We start from the raw sequence: 19,116 nt of genomic DNA on the forward strand, positions 1-19,116 counted from the left end.
GATAGATAGATAGATAATGATGATTGATAGATAGATAGAAGAAGAAGAAGATGATGATGATGATAGATAGATAGATAGATAGATAGATAGATAGATAGATAGATAGATAGATAGATAATCTACAGTATCTAATGAGGGACAGAGAGAATGTCCAGAGAGGAGAGAAAAGAACTAGAAGAGGGTTTTGGAAATAAGTTCACAGTGTAAGGAAGAAGAGATCATAAATAATTAAGCAGCTCAGGTAACTGTGAAAGATCAGCCAGACAAATATAAAGAGAATGAAGAAATATAGCAGTGTCACAAAAACCCAGAGAGGATAGAAAAGGGAGGAGGGAAGAGTGTTCAGTGGTATCAAATGTTACAGAGGCATCAAAAATAATAAGTATTGAGAAAAGGCCATTGGATAGGGCAATTACGAGTTCATGGGGAACTCCAGAGAGAGCAGTTTCAGATGACTGAGGAATGGAAGTCAAATGGCAGAAGGTTGAGAAGTAATAGCAAAAGAAATGGAGGCAATGAGTACAAGTGTTTTTTCCAAGAGTTTGCTCATGAAAAGGAGAGATGTCAGACCACATAGTCTAAGGGGATGGTATAGATAAATAAAGGTTGATGTTGGTGTTTTAGTATGGATGTGTTTATTAGTAGCAAAAAAGTCAAGAAATAAATATTGAAAACTAGGAATCAAGGATAATTACAGAGGCAACCTGTTAGAGATGAAAGAGAATGGGATCAAGGGTATAAGTATAGTATTTTCCCTTGGTAATGTGAAGGATTATTTCTTCATCAAATACTGGAATAAAGGAAAGAATTTTGGGTGATTTCAAAGTATTCTAAGGCATAGAGTAGGAAAGAAAAAAGATCTTGATGTAAATGACCTCTATTTTCTCACAGTAAAGGATAAGGCAAGGTCCTCTACTAACAGGACTTGAAGAAGGATGATATGCAAAAAGAGAAAGAGGGTAGAACTATCTATTGAGGGGAATGAAACAGTAAATGATTTAGTGGTAAAAGGATTGCCTTGCTGCAGTGAGGGTTCGTTTGAGTTTAGATTACATAAAGTTGTAGAGGACCCAACCAACACAATTGTGTGAGTTCTTCCATCATGGTTCAGCATTCTAGGTAAGAAAGGAAGGCCAGAGGCAGATGGTGGGATACTGGCAAACACAGTATAAAGTTAAGGTTTATTAAGAGGCATGATCATCAGGGATTCAATGACAAGGAAGTCAAGAGACGAGAGTATAGAGCTAAACTAATAAAGGCAGCTAATTATCACAGTGGATAGAGTGCTGAATCGAGAGACATGAAGACCTGAGTTCAAATCTGTCAGACACTTATTAGCTGGGTGACTAAGCAAGCAAGTCATTTAACTATGAGTTGCCTCAATTTTTTTCTTAGCTGTAAAAATGATAAAAAATAATAGCACCTACCTTCCAGGGTGATAATGAAGATCAAATGAGATAATAATTACAAAGTACCTGGCACATAGAAAGAATTATATAAAAGATATCTGCTATTGTTATTGTTAGCTGTAGGGTTAAAAGTGAAAAGGAAGGAAAGTGAAGCCTGAGAAGGGAAAGCAGGAAGAAGTGGAAGGGCTGGAAGTCAGGGTGAGAATGAAGAAAAGATTTAGAATGAGTAAGTCATAGGAAGAGATATAGGTGGTATTTGGATAGAAGAATTTCATGGGCTTTGATCTTGGAAATATAACACTCTCAGGTGGTGGTGATCTCAAGAGTATGACCATCCGTTAATATGGCTCAAGTGAAGACTGTCTTGGGGGTTGGGGATGTTAATGAACTGGGAGGAGGCAGTGCTTGAGCAAATATCAGTTTGTACAAAGCACCCTAGAAATTGGTGAAGAGCGCACAACATTGAGCTAGGCATTGATCTCTTTGTTAAAAGAATGACTTGGGTATTTGGAAAGGGTGAAGGTAGTTGATAATATCATCTACCTCGAAGGGTTGTTGTGAGAATGAAATAAAACAATGTATGTGAAGGACTTTATATACTGTAGAGTTGTATATGTATACATATAGATACAAATCTATGTCATGAGAGAGTGTCCTCAAAATATAAGTGCAGTTTTAAGGTTTAATAGCTTAGAACTGTACCAAAACTTTTGAATCAACCTGTATATACATGGAGAATAATAATAGTTTGGACATATATATTATATTTATGTGTGTATGTGTGTATGTATATGACATATATATGAAGATATTGAGGATTGGGTGGGGTATATATTCACATATATATGAGCTATTATTATATATGTATATATGCTTTGGGGATTGGCTAAAACAACATATATATGTATATATATATATATATATATATATATATATATATATAAAGATAGTTGCATACCTTTAAAAGCAAATAAGTGCAAATATGCATAGGATGTCCCAAGTATCTTAGTATAGTTTTAAGCTATTAAGCTAATAAAACTACAAAAAACCTTTTAGGACATGCTCTGCATGTGCATGTATGTGTTTATTCATATACACACATAGAATACATTATTCCTCAGAATTTCATTCAGTGAATTTTCATTAAATTCTTACTGTGCTAGATAGGGGAAGAGGGAAAGAGATTGTCTAACCAAATACTGCCCCCCCTTCCTATGGCAGTATACAGGGAACACTCACAGTCTAGAGACAACTGGGTGACTCAGTGGAAATAGTGCTAGGTCTAGAATCAGGAATACCTGAGTTTGGCCTCAGATATTCACTAGCTATGTGACTCTGAGCAAGTTTCTTATTTTCTATTTGCTTTAATCCACTGGGGAAGGAAATGACAAGCCATTCCATTATCTTTGCAAAGAAAACCTGGTATGAGATCACAAAGACTCAGATACCACTGAACAAATAAACATCAACAACAAACATAAAGCCTTTCCAAGACAACAAACTTTCAGAGATAAATAGGTTTCTCCTTAATCTTCTCTCATCCAGGCTAGACTAACCTCATCCCTCAGATACTATCAGATTTTCTAAGCATTAACAGTGTCACCTTGGCCCTAGAAAGGACACACAACCCTATGACCACTGATGAATGAACCAAGAAACCATACTTCCTCTGTGATTATTGTCATAAAATTTCATATGATTTCCGATGCTTGAAAAATGCTTGTTGACTAACTTTCTGATGATAGTGAACACCATGTGTGCAGAACTTACCATGTTTGCTAGGAGAAATAGTGTGATATATTCAAGACTTCATGGAACATGTATATGGGATAGTAAAAATAATGAGAGTTGTCACAAAATGGTGCTTCAATATTTTACATGTGCTATTTTAAATTTTTTTATTATAAGTTTAATCAATGAATATTTCTATAAACAAAGGACACAAAAGAAGATTATATATGGAATTGTAGACTTCTGATATAATTTATTTTTAAAGTATATATTAAATTTAACAGTTTAGAAGTAAAATTGTCATCTTTGTGTGCCTTTTTCTGAACTGTTTGGTTTGATGGTTTGGCAGGAGGTTGGGGAGTGCCTCTGTGTTTTTTACATTTAGTTTATGTTATTTCTTTTCTCTTTTTTTTGTAGTTCTATTACTGTCCACTAAATCATATGCACCAAACTTTCAAATAAAAGTCTTTCCTTATTAAAAAAAAAATAAACATAAGGAGCAGCTGGGTGGTACAGAGGATAGAGCACTGGCCCTGGAGTCAAGAGGACCTGAGTTCAAATTCAGACTCAGACACTTGATAATTATCTAGCTGTGTGACCTTGAGCAAGTAACTTAACACCATTGCCTTGCCAAAAAGCACACATACACACATACACACACACACACACACACACACACACACACACACACACACAAAACTAACTAGGAAAAATAAGCATAACCCCACAAAACAAGTCAACGTGTTCCCATGTCTGAAAATATATGTCAAGCTCTGCACTTGTAGTCCACCACCTCTCTGCCAAGAGGCAAAAACCAGGTTACATCATTGTCCTATTGAAGTCATGACTGGCAATTGTAAAGATCAAAGTTGTGAAGTCTTTCAAAGTTTTACTTTATACACATGAGCACACAAGAACATAAGTATGGGCTATGTAACCCTGGACAAGTCATTCAGTCTCACAATGCCTTAGAAAACTCTCTAAGACTATCAGTTATAGAGAAGATATTGAGAATCATTAATAGAGAGACTTTCTTTATTTAGGAAATTCTAGTTTCAGCCCTTCTCCTTCTACTTTTCTTCACATTAGTGGGTAAATTTCTTTCTGATTCTGCTTATTTCATTCTACATCAGTTCATTCATATCTCCTCCAATTTTTCTGACTCTATCATATTTGTTATTTCTTATGGTATGGTGATGGTCTATAACTATTCCAATTTGAGCTAAGACAGTTTGCTCAGTCATCTCTCAATTGATGGTTTTTTACTTTATTTCCAGTTCAAAAAAACAAAGAGGCAGCTATAAATATTTCTGTTTATGTGGATGTTACTCTAAAAAACAAAACAAATACAAATATAGAACATACAAAGCAAATATAACACATAAAAATCAAAGTGCTGCTATAAATATTCTTTTATGGGCATTATTTTATCTGATTCACACTATTATCCCCATTCTATAGGTAAGGAAATCATGGCTCTGAAAAGGGAAATAACTTTCTCTGCTTTGTTCACTCTGTTAAATGTCAGAGGTAGGTTTATAAGTCCAGGTGTTTCTAACATCAAATTCAACATTTTTCTTACTGTACTATGGTTACTATCTATGAAATTAATTTAGGAATTGGAGGCAGAGAGTATAGGTTCAGTCCTCGACTCTGCCAAACTGCTGCCTTTGTTACCATAAGCACATCACAGGCAGTTTGGTGAATAAGTGGAGAGTGCTTTGGACTTGGAATTGAGTTCAAATTCTCTTCAGCCAATTATTAGCTGTGTGAATTTAAGCATTTAATCTCTCTTAGCCTCCATTTCCTCATCTATAAAATGATGATAATTATAGCACTTAAATAAAAGTGTTGTTATAAAGATCAAATGAGTTAACACACACACACACACACACACACACACACACACACACACACACACACATATATATATATATATATATATATATATATATATATATATATGTAAAGTGCTTTCTAAGAGCAGCTGGATGCTATATTTGCCTGAAATCAAGAAGACTCACCTTCCTGATTTCAAATCCAGTCTCGGACACTAAGTGTGTTTTCTGGTGCCAGTTACTTAACCCTATTTATCTCCATTTGCTCATTTGTAAAAATTAACTGAAGAAGGGAAATAGCAAACCACTCCAGTATCTTTGCCAAGAAAACCCTAAATTGAGGGAGGAGGGGAAGAAACAAAATATAGAAGAGAAAGCAAGGACTCACCTGAGCTGTCCCCAAAACCTCTTCAAAAACATTTAAATAATGCCTTAAAACAAATTTTGGAGTGGTAGAACCCATAGAAGGATGCAATGAAACAATTTTCCATGCCAACACAACTTGGAAGTTTGGTAGAAAAGGTCTATTTCACCAGAGTTAAGAGTGGAACACAGTCCAATGTATGTCCCTTTAGCAGCAAATAAGGTTCAGGCATTGGGAGTAACAATCAAAAGTACAGCAGTTGCTTCCAAAACTCTCAGACCACAAATAGTAACGTAATCAAACAATTAATCATAAGGAGATTACAGGGGTCTCTCTGCTAGCAATAGGGGCAAGAATCTGTTGCTTTGCTCATATCCAATCTGTGTTACAGTCCTGGGTAGCAGTACTAGGACACAAGCACATCAGAATTTGTGGAGCAAGGACCCTCATCACTATACCAGGGCAGAAGAGAATACCTATGGTCATTCACAGATCAGAGTACTTGTCAAAAGAGTAGTAAACACAGCTATCCTTAGATCATAGCACCTTGAAAGAACTAAAATGTATAAGGCTCTAGAAGTATATTTGAAAACAGTTGCACAAAATCTCTAAATCTTGAATCAGTGTACCCTCCACTCTGAAAGGAGAGCCCCACTTAAGTAAAGAGCTAAAAGTCAAGAAATAGGCAGGAAAAATGAGCAAACAACAGAAAATATTTTGACTATAGAAGACTATTATGGTGACAAGGAAGAAAGGAAGATCAAAACACACACTCAGAAGAAGACAGCAAAATCAAAACTCCTACATCCAAAACCTCAAAGAAAAATATGAATTGGTCTCAGACCATGGAAGAGCTCAAAAAGTATTTTTAAAATCAAATAAGAGAAGTAGAGGGGAAAATTTTAAAGACATGAGAATGGGTCAAGAAAATCAGGAAAAAAATCAACAGTTTGGTAAAGGAGGCACAAAAAATACTGAAGAAAATAACACCTTAGAAAAACAGAAAAGGCCAGATGGTAAGAGGTACAAAAATCATTGAGGAAGAAGAATTTTTTGAAAAACAGAATGGCCAAATGGAAAAAGAGGCACAAAAATTTACTGAAGAAAAGAACTCATTAAAAAATAGAATTGGTCAAATGAAAAAAAGTTTCACTGAAGAAAACAATTCCCTAAAAATTAGAATTGAGCAAGTGGAAGCTAATGACTCTGTGTGACATCAAGAAATAATAAAACCAAAAAAATGGAAAAAATAGGAGACAATGTGAAATATACTGGAATCTAGGGGACCTGAGTTCAAATTTGACCTCGGATACTTGCCTCCTACTAGCTGTGTAACCCTTGTCAAGTCACAATTGCCCCCAATTGTCTTATCAAAAAGAAAATTAAAAATTGGAGTGCTTAACATTGTTTTGTTTTCTTTTTTTTTGCAAGGCAAATGGGGTTAAGTGGCTTGCCCAAGGCCACACAGCCAGGTAATTATCAAGTGTCTGAGACCAGATTTGAACCCAGGTACTCCTGACTCCAGGGCCAGTGCTTTATCCACTGCGCCACCTAGCCGCCCCAGAGTGCTTAACACTGTTAATGAAGAAAAATCACTTTTTTCCCTCTAAGACTAGAGAGAATATATAATGGTAGAGAAATAGATTGATTTATATGCTGTTATAAATAATTCTAGTGTTGTATTTCTCCAACAACCTTTTTAATTGGGGAAAAATAAAATACTAAATTACAAAAGAAAACCTCAAATGGACTCATAAAGAATCAGACATTAATGAACAATAACAAAAGTATTTTGCATGCTTTAAAGGGCTATAAAAATGTAAATTATTATTATTAACTGTTTATATTTCTTAGACTCTGGGTCTCCGTTTCATCTATAAGATGAGAGGAGAAGGCAAAATGACATGTCTTTCAACTCTAAATCCTATAATTCCTACATTACATGGGGTTATATGACTTGGCTGTGTTTCATATGTGTCAATTGTGTAATAAGTATATGTCTCTTTTTACAAAAAAGACAGGTTTCTGAACCATTCCCCAGAAAAACTTTAAGAAGTTAACCAGATGAAGCTGAATTTTGACATGCTTTCTCCTCTATAAAAGGTACCTCAATACTTCAAATAAAGGGATTTAATTGAGAGAAAAGAGCTTCCAAAAGGAAGGGCTATTTCAGTATGTTCTAGGAGTTGTTTCGGGCCAGTTCAGGAAAAAGGTCACTTCAGCTTGTCTGTAAGATTATTCAGAAAGTCTAAGAATATACTGTCTGTTCTGAGTACTAAGAAAGATGAATTCAAGACAGGGTAGTTACCCGTAATAGGCATTCAATAAGCGTTTAGTGATGACTGAAAGAGGGTAAAGGAATCCAGTGAAGTTTCTGGGGTTTGTTTTTCTCAAAATAAGGGAAACCAAAAGAAATCAAATTGAGAGTTCATGTGGAGTGTTTAATCTTGTTAAAGAAGGAAGTCTTTTTTTTTTCCCTCTGAGACTAGAGAAAAGATTTCATGGTAGAGAAGGCTTGACAAGTAGATTGACTCATATGCTGTTATAAACAATTCTAGTGTCCTATTTCTCCAATGATTAAGAACCTACTGTGTGTCAGACACCATTCTACAAACAAGGAATACACACACAAAATACTTTCTCATGCTTGTAATATAAAAACTGATAAATCAAAACAATTTATATGCAATGTATTTGGAGGGAAGGGGACAGCAAGAACAACTGAGGCAGCAAGGCAATGGGGGATTAGGAAATGATTCTTGTAGAAGGTGACATTTGAACTGAGTCTTAAAGAGAGCTCTTTGGGACTCTAAGAAGCCATGATAAGAAAGGAGTATATTCTAGGTAATCTCAACTGAAAGTAGGATGACAAGTAGAGTGTATAAGAGGGAATAATATGTGATCAGTCTGGAAATACAGTCAAAATGTGGAAGGATTCTATTACCCACCAAACTATAACAATTTAAACTGTTATACAGTTACTCCCTTCAAGGCCCAACTCCAATGTCATCTTCATTAGTGATATCATTCTTGATATCTCTAAATGACAATGAATTCTTTATTCTTTAATTTTTCATAGCACTTTGCCTAGACCTGAGCTCTACTCTCACATCAAAAGACAGTTGTCTTTTGGACATCTTGGCCTAACTGTTCCTCAGGCTTCTCAAAATCAACATGTCTAAAATACATTTCATCCTATTTCCCCAAACTCTTCCCTCTACCCAACTTCTCTTGTTCTCAAGTTACCATCATCTTCCCAATCACTCTGGTGTTATCCTTGGCTCCCAACACACCATATCTTATGTATCCAGTCTATTGTCAAATCTCATTATTCTGAAATTCATAACATCTCTTATAAAACTTCCTTTTCCTCTACTCACAGTCTCTGCCTAAATGCAGATTCTCATCACATCACAACTAGACTATGACACTCACCTCTTGGTGGATGCTCTTACTCAAGCCTCTTCTCACTCCAGTCTATCCTCTACTCAGTTGCCTAAATCACAGGTTTGATGTCATCACTCCTCTACTTTATAAACTACAGTGGCTCCCTATCACACCAGTTTGAAAAATTTTTGACTTTAAAAGCCCTTCACACTCTGGCCCCTTACTATCTTTCCAGATATCTTTCATTTTGCTTTTCTGTAATTCAGTAACATTGGCCTTCTTTCTATTCCTCAAGCAACATTCATTCTTCCAATTCTATACTCTTTCACTGGTTGTCCCTTATGCCTAGAAAGCTCTCTCTTCTGTCCTCTACCTCTTGGCTTCTCCAGCTTCCTTCACAACTCAACTCAAATCCCACCTTCTGTTGAAGGCCTTTCTCAGTCTTCCCTGTTATCACTGTTTTCCTTTGAGATTACTTCCTCAAGATAAGGAAATGCTTAATAAATATTTGTTAACAACTACTAAAAATAAGAGCTAGCAATACATTTTAAGATTTGCAATGCACTTTACAGATGTTATTTCATTTGATCCTCACTGAGGAGGATCTGAGATGTAGATGCTATGATTGGTCCCATTGTACAGAAAAAAGAAACTGAAGCAAACAGGCTAAGTGACCTGCCCAGGGTTACTTAGCTAGTAACTATCTGAGGCAGGATTTGGACTTAGATCTTCTTGAGTTCCCATTGACTAATTTATCCACTAATTCATTTTTGCAATTCAAAGAGCCTAGAACTGAAAGGAACCTGGGACATTTATAATTCAGCCTTCACCTGAACAATAATTCTCTATACTCCTTGACCTATCATTCGATACTTCTGATCACTCTGCCCTCCTCTTAATTGGCTTGTTACTTGGCTTCTCCAACACCCTTTTTTTCTGGTTCTCTTCCTATGTGCCTGATCACTCCTTGATTTTCTTTACTAGAACATTTTCTCTCTTTTCGTCCCACTATTATAGCTGTCCCTAAGACTCCATCCTGGGCTGTCTTCGCTTCTCTTTCTAATATCTCTCCTTGGTGATCTATTCTGTTCCTTTTGTTTCAGTTATCATCTCTACACAGTTGACCCCCAAATCTATGTAATCTTATGACTAAAACTTCGGGGAGTAAAAGGAACACTTCTCCCAAAAAGTCATTTCTTTGACTCAGGTCCTTGTCAAGGAAAATAAACAACCTAAAGCTCTACAAAAATAGAACTTAAAAGGTCCTCAACTCCCATGCAAGTGCTCAGGTCAGCAATATAAAAGACAGGCTTTATTTCACCTAGCAGAAAATGTAAAACATGAAGGACCTACCAGATAAACAGTTTAAAGTAATTCCTTTCTCCTTAGCACTGTAGGGGCACCCAGGGAGGACTAACACCTCTAGTTTAGAACCTATAAAGTCCTTTTTAGCTTTTTTTTTAGTTTTTTTTGCAAGGCAAATGGAGTTAAGTGACTTGCCCAAGGCCACACAGCTAGGTAATTATTAAGTGCCGGAGGCTGGACTTGAACTCAGGTACTCCAGACTCTAGAGCCAGTGCTCTGCACCAACTAACTGCCCCTCAAGTCCTTTTTAGAGCTGCTTGTTCACCTTTGGTTCACCTTTCATCTAACTCACCTGTGGCTCCAAAAAGCTGTAGCATGTGCAGCAACCATACCCCAATAAATCTCTCTCAGCAGACAGGCTCAAACAGGTTGAGGGAAACTGACAGACCTCCTTGGAGCATTCCCCATAGCAGCTGCTTCAAACCTCTTACATCCCCCTCAAGCTCCTAACTCTCTCTCTCTCCCCTCCCTAAAACCTCAGTATTTAGTAGAAAATTGACTAAGACCTTTGCCATAAATTTCCTTCAATCCCATTTTGTATTGTCTTAAAATGCCTCTACCTTCAACAACCACACCTTCTCCCTTCCTGTTTCAAAGGAAAAAGAATGTTTTCCTTCTTGTCTTAGGTTTCCTCTCTGCTTCTGCCTTAAGTTAGGGGGATATCTACCCCAAGTATGTGCATATTTCTCCCGGGAGAATAGTCAGATGAGAAGAATTTGTTCCAATGACTATAAAGCCATCTGAAGTGGAATAGTGGTATACTTGGAGCTTCAGTAGATAGTGAAGATGCCAAGGTCATCCACTGCATCCCAGGTCATTGCCAATCATCTTGACTTTTGTCTTGTCACTGGACATGGATGACTCTGGAGGAAAGAGTGCAAGTGATGACAGCACAACTCTGCCTCACTTAAATTCAGCTCATCTATAAGTGAAGATATCATTGGTACCTCAACATTTTGATGTCATTGATTCTCTTCAAAAATTAAGGATGGGGGCAGCTAGATGGCGCAGTGAATAGAGCACACTGGCCCTGGAGTTAGGAAAGCCTGAGTTCAAATCCGACCTCAGACACTTAATAATTGCCTAGCTGTGTGACCTTGGGCAAGTCACTTAACTCCATTGCCTTAATTTTTCAAAAAAGAGCCGCAAAAATGAAGGATGAATATTAATAGCAGTAAATCCTTCCCATAAAGACTTCAACAAGTCTTCTGGACTTGTGCTATTTCCCTACAGTTGAAAGCCCCTGGAAGGAGAAAGTACTTGAGGATAATAAAGAGTTGATCATTCACATCCTCTAGGGATCTATAGGTCCCTCAGACCTTAAGGATTTCTGAAAAGAAAGAAAACTGGTATACTAGAGAATCAATCTTCTTCTAGTTTATAGCATTATTAGCTAAGACCAAAGTTTGTTCCTTCCATACTTCAGCTTGGTTAACCACAATTTCAATGTTATCAATGGCAATATGGTCTTGGTTTCTTGACCTTCTGCACTTTCCCAACTCCCAGTCCTTGGGAGACCTACTCTTACTTGCAGTGAGGCTGCTTGCTGTTCATTGCAAAGGAAAATCAAAATTGGACTGATTGGGTCCATTAATGATGTATACTGTTGGATGTCATTCAGGCCCTCACTGCTGCTCTGGCAACCCCTTTGTTAATTTCCTGATTCCTTGGAGCATTCCCCACAGCAGCTGCTTCAAACCTCTTACATCCCCCTCAAGCTGCTAACCCTCTCTCTCCCCTCCCTAAAACCTCATTATTTAGTAGAAAATTGACTAAGACTAAAGCCTTTGCCATAAATTCCCTTCAACCCCATTTTGGATTGTTCCAAAATGTCTCTACCTTCAACATCCATACCTCCTCCCTTCCTGTTTCAGAGGAAAAAATGTTTTCCTTCTTAGGTTTGCTCTCTGCTTCTGCCTTAATTTCATCCCCTCCAACCTCCTCCAGGATCTTAGTTCAAACATTCGCTTGATTGTGCAGTTTCCCTCTCTCAACTGCTTCTTTTCTTTTTTTTTCCCCCTACCAAACATGAGTTCAGGTCTCTCCTAGTCTAAAAAAAAATTTTTCCTTCCATCTGATTATATCTTCAAGGTCTCTTCCTTTTCCCTGAAAAAATTTGTCAGTATACTGCCTCCATTCCTTCACAGTCTGAAGTCTCTGCAATCTAGATTTTATTGCTAAATTGAAATAATTTTCCTATGGTTACTAATTTCTTTAATGCTAAATCCAATTATCTTTACTAAATCTTTACCCTCTTTGATTTTTCTGCCATTTTATATTTTAACCACTTTTTTTTCCTTATTAGCTTCTATGTTGAATACTGTATTCTCACTAGTCCCTTCTTTCTTTTCTAACCACTTCCCTCTTCTTAGATCTTCATTTCTTTCCTGATCACCAAATACAGGCAGATTTCAAAATTCTGTCTTCAATTCTCTTATTCCCACTACCTACTCCATCCCTCGGTAAGTTCATCCATTTCAATGGCATTAATGATACTAAGACTTTGTAAGATGATTTATAAAACTATACAAGTACCTTTGACCCATGACTCTTTGATTCTAGTTCCTTGTTTCCTAAGGCCTGGCATGTATCTCTACCTGATACTTCAAACTCAATGTGTCCAAAATAAATTCAGTTTCTTCCCTTCCAAAACTGCTCCTTCTTCATTTCTCTGTTTCTGTCTAAAAAGCATTGTCCTCCTATTCATCCTAATGTGAAACCTAAAAATCTAATCATTAAACCTTGACAGGTCTATCCCTAAAATATATCTCACGTCTCCTCATCTTACAAGAGATAAAAAAAATCCCCTCTTACACAGATATCTAACTATGTTTATTGCTACACTATGTAGGATAAAAAAAGAATGCCATAGATTTTACAATGACTCTAGACCCATACCTGTAGGGCAGACCACAGTAGAAATACTAAACCTAGAGCATAATTAGACCTGAAGTCAGAGACCTAATCCTAGTTTCAGCTTTGCATCAAGTCAGCTTTATAGTCTCAAGCAATATGGAACCAGAAAGAACCACATAGATCATTTAATCTAACCCTTTTATTCTGCAGATGAGAAATATGAAACCCAAAGAAATTAAGTGATTTGTCCAAGATTATATAGGTTGTAAAGAGGCAAAATCACACCCAGGTCCCTTGTCTCTAAATCCATTCCTCTGTCAAAGAAAGGGTTGGATTAGATGATTTCAGACTGAAAAATTCTGATTTCTAATTCAGAACTCCTGAAGCTCTGAAATTCTACATTCAATGTAATGTATAGCTCTATTCAGGGATGAGTTGAATCCTTATTAACTTAGGTTTAAATGCAGGAGTTTTATGTACTCATGATTTGATGTTGAGGTTGGAAGTGGCTACCATCTTTGATAAATCTAGGAAGGTTTTTTTGTTTTGTTTTTTCTTTGAAGAGGAGGAATTTCAGTGGCAATGAGGAGGAAAATGGCTGATCAGACAAAGGGGAGAAGATTCCTACAAACAAATCAGTGATCCAGCCAGATTGCCCCTTTAGTCTCTGATATGGTGGGCAGAAGCCTATCAAAGCAGAATTTAAGAGCTTGTCCCATTCCAGGGTCACCAACATCACTATTGGTGACACCAGTATTTCTAAGATATTGTGTGGGTTCAGCTCTGTTCTCGCTCCTTGCCAAATCAGAAGATGGGGTGAGAGGTGAAGTAGATTCTTTTTTCTTTTCTTTTTTCCCTCTCCCACAAGAAGTTCTCTGAGCATGCTTTTGTGAGTCCCAAATGTTTCTCCCTTTGTTCTGATTTAATCCTCCTTATTTATCACTCTCTTGTACCTGTTTATTATTTTCCATTTTTCTCTGGCAGCTCAGGCTCAGTGCCTCTGCCACTGGGATCTTATCAGCATACTTAGGTGAACACAATCGAGGCTGCTGTGTTGTCATCCAGCTTTGATATGAAAGGGCCAGAGAAGAAAAACAGTACAAGTCAGAACAAAATATCCAAATGGATTTAAAAATAAACATGAATACCATTGCCAGGCCCCCTCAGAAAAAAAAAAAAACTAAAAGCCTTTAGTGGAGAACAATGCAATGGCCCTGTCCTTCACACTCAGCTATACCTCTCTCCATCTGAGAATGATGCTAGGCAATGGAAATGGAGACCTTGAAGGTCCACTCCCCCCACTCAGAAACTAAAGACTTGGAGGGAAAGTTCTACTTCAGGGGGACAAGGAGTGAGGACAAGAGGAAACATAAATGATATCTGTTTACTAGACTCAAGCGCACTAAACTCAGAACTTTAATAATAATAAATATGTTTTCATTTGTTCATTCAATCACATAGATGTGGGTCCCTGCTAATGAATGATCATAGCTAACACTTTATGGTTTACAAAACAATTTTTTTGATCTTCACCACAGCACTGCTAGGTGTCTACCATTATTATCTTTATTTTACAGATGAGGAAACAGGCTGAAATTTTGACTTGCCAGAGTTGCATAGCAAGTAGGTATCAGAAACAGGATTCTAATTCAGATTCTTATGACTGTTCACCTAGAACTGTAGTCATTTTTCTTGATAGCTACCACTCCTCAGCATTTTAAAAGAATCAAAGGAAACTGAGAAGGAAAGGATCATCAGGGTAGGTCAGAGGACACTAACTTATCATCCGGCCTTGGGATCCTTGGCCTGGAAGAAGTCTTAGACATCATCAACATTCCGCACCAACCCTCTCTCGCCCCCTTATGAGAGCCAGAGAGGTTAAAGGATGTTGACAATGACACAACTAGTAAATGACAGAACTAAAATTCAAACCCAATTTCAGTTCAAATTTAAATCAATTTTTCTGGGTCTTATTACCTCAGTGTGTAAAACAAGGAGTAGGACTAGATAGTCTCTAAACATCTTTTTCCATCCCATTATGAGTTTCTATGGTTGTAGGGAAAGCTGTGTTTGTGCCAGGTCTGAGTTGGGGACTCCTAGTCTGGAGTCAGGAAGACTAATCTTCCTCAATTCAAATGCAGCCTCAAACACTTACTAGTTGTGTGAACCTAAGCAAGTCACTTAACTCTGTCACTTCGGTTTATTCGTTTATAAAATGAGCTGGAAAAAAATGACACACCACTCTGGTATCTCTGCTAAAAAAAATACCCTCAAATCGGGTAACCGAATCAGACAAAACAATAAAGACTGAGCAATAACATATCTCATGATATCAACCCCTAGAGGAGAGTCAAGCTCAACACTGGTGAACTGTATATGATAAGATCAGTAAGGGCTCCCAAAAGGTGGAGTGCCCAAGATCCCTGACATTGACTGGCTGGTCAGGAAGTCCTACCCCTGGGCCAGAGTGTAAGAGATTCAAGTCACAGTTACTTTCTCTCAGTCCCCAAGGGAAAGGACCCACATAGCAGGGTATCTTTTCCAGCTCAGATATCATTCTGCTTTATACTCTGAATCTATATCAAAGGCTATATACATTGTCTAATATTAGCCAGGATAGACACAATTAGATATGTGTGGTAGGAGTGGTGTAAAGGAGAAGATGAATAGAAGAATAATGTATGGCATTTAGCCCAGTTGGGGGAATGTGCTATCAGCTTCAGCAATGAACAGCACAGAGGGGCAAGCAACCTTTAGAGTATGAATTATCTTGAAGGGTAAGATTGGAAGGAGCTTAGATAGCATCCTCTATCACAAAGTACCATGGAAGATACATGATCCTTAGAGGAAAGTACAGGCTTCCCTTAGGGCCTAGAGAAAAGTCTCCTGTTTTTCTATACTCCCTGATGGAGTGACCAGAATGAGAGTAACTCTTATTTTTTCTCCATTTCTTCCCCCAGGATGGTGTCATAGATAGAATGCTAGACTTGGAAAGAGGTTCTTTTGAATTTTGCCTCAGATACCTCCTAAATGAGAGACCTTAGGTGAGTTAGATGAGACCTCTCTCAGTCTCAGTTTCCTTATCTGCAAAATGAGGACAATTATGTCACCTAGTTTCCAGGACCATTTGCAAACATCATTGTGCTATAAAAATAATAAGATAACCAGAGTTTGCATGATAAAAGAGGAAATTAAGAACTCTGATCCTAACCAAAAAATTATCTCCTGTCTATTTTTGTGGGGCTTGAGAATCCCTCTTTGAATTGTAAGTTATCATATGATTTAGAATTAGAAGGGATGTTAGAAGTCATCTAGTTTAATTCCCTCATTCTACAGAGGAAGAAACTGAGGCACAAGGAAGTGCTTAAGGTCACATGAATGGTATCTAATAGGTCCCTAATTCAACTCCAGTTCTTTCAACTCCACAATCAGTTCTCCAATCCTGCCTCTGTGACTAATTACTTGTGTGACCTTGGGTTAGTCTCTTCATCTTGGTTTCTTCAATCACAAAATGAGGAGGTTGACCTAATTGGTCTCCAGGTTTCCTTCCATCTCTAGCTCTATGATCCTCTAGCCTCATAGTCCTTCCTCTTGTCTTTCCACTAACATATGTGTTACCTTGTAGAGGGGAATATCTTTGCTAATCTCCATTAGCAGGCATCCGTCTATCTGTTTAACTAGGAGCAAATGATAATGCTTTGTCCTTCATTTTCGAAGAAGGCCACAATGTCAGGGAGGTGATACCATGGCAAGCACATGAATTGGATTTGAGTGAGGGGTGCCGTGCTAAGTCACCAACCTCACTTTCTCCTCCACAACCATCTGGGGCTGATGACCGGATATGAATCAGGACAACTGGAGATGGCCCTGGATGTGAGGCAATCAGTATTAAATAACTTTCCCAAAGTCACACAGCTGGTAAACCTCTGAGGTTGGATTTGAATGCTCATCCTCCTGATTCCCAGGCTAATGCTCTATCCATTGTACCATACAACTGCCCTTTGGGGGAGATAGTGACCTTTTGGAATAGATGAAGAACAGTGCCAGACAGGGGAAATTAGAATGAGATAACCTGGCAAGGAATCTAGGCAGGAGATCCATTTGAGCACCCTAAAGCCAATTCTAACATTTTTGCTTCCCACTTCAAAAAACTTCAGTAGCTCCCTATCACTACTAGAATAAAATCCAAACATAATCTGATCTTTAAAGGCCATAAGGGTCTTGTTACATTCTATCTTTGTGAATTTATTTCAAATCATTCCCTTTCATTCACTCCATAATCTATCCAATGTTCCTCAACCTTTTCCACAGATCGTTCCCTTATGCCCTCCCTCCTCATCACCTCTTCTTGGAATCTCAAATTTCTTTCAAGACTCAGCTCAGGTGCTGTATCTTTCTATGTGAAAACACTCCTGATCCCCACTACCTAATATTCTCTTCCTCAATAGGAATCTTGTATTTGTTTATAGGTGGTATCTATCTCAACAAGAAGCATATGCGTTCCTTGAAAACAGGAACTCTTTTACATTTTTTTCTGCATTTTACCAGTGAACTACCCTGTACATAAGTAGACACTTAATCATTATTTGTTTAATTGAATTGTCTAGGAAGAAAAGATACAACTCATGAGGAATAGAAATAGAGAAACTGCCCTAAAAGTAAATCTTTTTCTGGAGCAGATCCTGAGTATGTACATCATAACTCTACCCTATTCAGAAACCTTCCATGACTACCCATCATTTAGTAGAACAAAAGCAAACTTACCTTGCATTCATGGTCCTCTATAATCCATGTCCAACTTATCATTCAGTTAGGATCTTGCCTGCTCAGCCTTCCTTGAAAATAACATAGTTAACAACATACCAAGCTAGCTTCTAGTTTTTTTAGAATTAGAAGGGGAAACAGAATGATAGACCTCTCTTTCAGTCAGCCTTAGGCAACAAACAGAGTCCCCATGAGTCATGGTAACTGGATTGAGAAGATGGGTTTTATTTTGTTTTTTATTATGAATAGGGCAGGACCTTTTTGATCCAAAATTGAATTGCCCCTTGGAAAAAGCATCTACGGCTTACAGATCAGGTATAGCTGGTAAGATACTGTTTCTAATCCACTGGGAGGAACTGAGGGGCAGAATTGAATATTAGCAATTAATCAATAAACTTATTAAACAATGACCATAAGTGGCTACCATCTTTGATAAATCTAGGAAGGTTTTTTTGTTTTGTTTTTTCTTTGAAGAGGAGGAATTTCAGTGGCAATGAGGAGGAAAATGGCTGATCAGACAAAGGGGAGAAGATTCCTACAAACAAATCAGTGATCCAGCCAGATTGCCCCTTTAGTCTCTGATATGGTGGGCAGAAGCCTATCAAAGCAGAATTTAAGAATTAATCAATAAACTTATTAAACAATGACCATGCTTTTGTGAGTCCCAAATGTTTCTCCCTTTGTTCTGATTTAAATTAATCAATAAACTTATTAAACAATGACCAGGCTGCTGTGTTGTCATCCAGCTTTGATATGAAAGGGCCAGAGAAGAAAAACAGTACAAGTCAGAACAAAATATCCAAATGGATTTAAAAATAAACATGAATACCATTGCCAGGCCCCCTCAGAAAAAAAAAAACAAAACTAAAAGCCTTTAGTGGAGAACAATGCAATGGCCCTGTCCTTCACACTCAGCTATACCTCTCTCCATCTGAGAATGATGCTAGGCAATGGAAATGGAGACCTTGAAGGTCCACTCCCCCCACTCAGAAACTAAAGACTTGGAGGGAAAGTTCTACTTCAGGGGGACAAGGAGTGAGGACAAGAGGAAACATAAATGATATCTGTTTACTAGACTCAAGCGCACTAAACTCAGAACTTTAATAATAATAAATATGTTTTCATTTGTTCATTCAATCACATAGATGTGGGTCCCTGCTAATGAATGATCATAGCTAACACTTTATGGTTTACAAAACAATTTTTTTTTATCTTCACCACAGCACTGCTAGGTGTCTACCATTATTATCTTTATTTTACAGATGAGGAAACAGGCTGAAATTTTGACTTGCCAGAGTTGCATAGCAAGTAGGTATCAGAAACAGGATTCTAATTCAGATTCTTATGACTGTTCACCTAGAATTGTAGTCATTTTTCTTGATAGCTACCACTCCTCAGCATT

The 19,116-nt window shown here is 37.5% G+C and overlaps 1 long non-coding RNA gene across 2 annotated transcripts in view; it reads right to left on the bottom strand.

Moving 5' to 3' along the window:
- LOC141508712 (uncharacterized) overlaps positions 1-14,516 on the bottom strand; it is a 57,031-nt gene extending 42,515 nt beyond the window's left edge. For both annotated transcript variants that reach the window (XR_012474482.1, XR_012474481.1), the window contains exon 1: positions 13,904-14,516. This is a non-coding gene — a long non-coding RNA (uncharacterized LOC141508712). The remainder of the gene's footprint in view (positions 1-13,903) is intronic.
- Positions 14,517-19,116: the final 4,600 nt, after the last annotated feature.

The sequence above is a fragment of the Macrotis lagotis genome, chromosome 1, assembly GCF_037893015.1.
Source record: "Macrotis lagotis isolate mMagLag1 chromosome 1, bilby.v1.9.chrom.fasta, whole genome shotgun sequence".
Taxonomy (NCBI): Eukaryota; Metazoa; Chordata; class Mammalia; order Peramelemorphia; family Peramelidae; genus Macrotis; species Macrotis lagotis.